The following is a 1,364-nucleotide window of genomic DNA, read 5'->3' as shown; positions in this document are numbered from 1 at the left end:
ATCTAGAAGGACTCTTTTGGAGCAGTGATAATCCTGCAGGCACTACCCCCGCGGCCAAGCATTTTCAAGCTCGTGCTCAATGCTGACAAGACAGTAACTTTGCTTGGACAGACAGTCTCTCCCTCTCCCCTCCTCGCACTTGCGCTCACTCACGACAAAAGCCAAACTTCTCTGGAGCTGCATCCCTGAGGAGCCGGCTATGAGGCACCAGAACCGCACAGGGTTAGAACATGCACGTTGCTGTGGGACTATAGCCCAGTATGTGCCATTCCTTGGCCTGACTGGGGAGAGGCTGAGACTGGAGACAGAGGGAGATGGCCTGGGTCACAGCTGTCACTGTGTTCCTGATGGGCGAGCAAGGTTCTGTAACAGCAGGAGGCTGCAAGAGGGGAGCCCCGCAGCTTGTTGGAGCTCATGAGCAGGTCTTTCTTCCTCTGTGCAGGGACTGATGGCTGTGGGGGGCTGCGGCTGGTCTAGACAGTCCAGTCTGGTGGGTGAGTATATTTGGGCATGGCTTTGTCCTCTGTCCTTGGCACGTCAGAGGTCTTGCTGTGACAAGAGGGAGGGAGGATGCTGCCATTGGGGCCTCAGCTCCAGGGAGTGCGTCTCCCTGGGACTGGGGGGACAGTGGTCTCCCCGATGGGCAGTATGTTCTGGTCTGGGTACTGCCAGGTGAAGGTCCAGGCGAAGGATGTGTGTGAGGATGGGAGCTGTCTGCGCACCATCAAGAATGACAAAGAGGAGAGAGACAAGGTCTTTGCAGAGACCCCACAACGGAAAGATCCCAGTTGCTGTGGAGCAGGGAAGGAGCGACAGATGGAGACCACCCCAAAGAAGCACTGAATGTAGAGTCCTGCCCAGAGGGAGGCTGGGGACTTGTGGTGCAAGAGGAAGGCTCCTTCTAACCCGCAGATCTGCAGCTACAGTGCAGGGGCAGTGCTCTGGCAAGAGGTGAAGGAGCAAGGAGGGCCAGGGTAGGCTGGAAGAAGGCAGACAGGCTCTGCAAAAAGCTAAGGGAGGAAACTCCTGCAGAAGCCCAGGGTTGAACCAGGGACCTTTAGATCTTCAGTCTAATGCTCTCCCAGCTGAGCTACTTAGGCCCTGTTCCAGCAGCCCTTGTCCCAGTTCCACCCCTGCCAGGCCACACGCTGACACACGTGAAGAGCATTCCTTGGGGAGGTTCCCAGGGAGAAGCTGCTCCCAGCCCTGAGCAGAGGGGACCTGGCCTCTCCCTGCCTCCATGGCCAGGTGGGCTCCAGATTTGGGTGGAGGCCAGCTTACACTGGCCATGCCAAAATGTGTGGGGGACTTTAGAACCAACACGACAGTGGCAAAGCAAGGGGACAGGCCAAGCACGTGGAACT

At 57.6% G+C, this 1,364-nt stretch overlaps 1 non-coding gene across 1 annotated transcript; it reads right to left on the bottom strand.

Annotated features, from left to right (window-relative positions):
- Positions 1-1,027: 1,027 nt before the first annotated feature.
- Positions 1,028-1,100, bottom strand: TRNAF-GAA (transfer RNA phenylalanine (anticodon GAA)). Its single transcript has one exon. It is a non-coding gene; the product is annotated as a tRNA-Phe (tRNA).
- Positions 1,101-1,364: the final 264 nt, after the last annotated feature.

The sequence above is a fragment of the Calonectris borealis genome, unplaced genomic scaffold, assembly GCF_964195595.1.
Source record: "Calonectris borealis unplaced genomic scaffold, bCalBor7.hap1.2 HAP1_SCAFFOLD_40, whole genome shotgun sequence".
NCBI lineage: Eukaryota > Metazoa > Chordata > Aves > Procellariiformes > Procellariidae > Calonectris > Calonectris borealis.
This window is presented reverse-complemented; position numbering and strand designations above follow the sequence as displayed.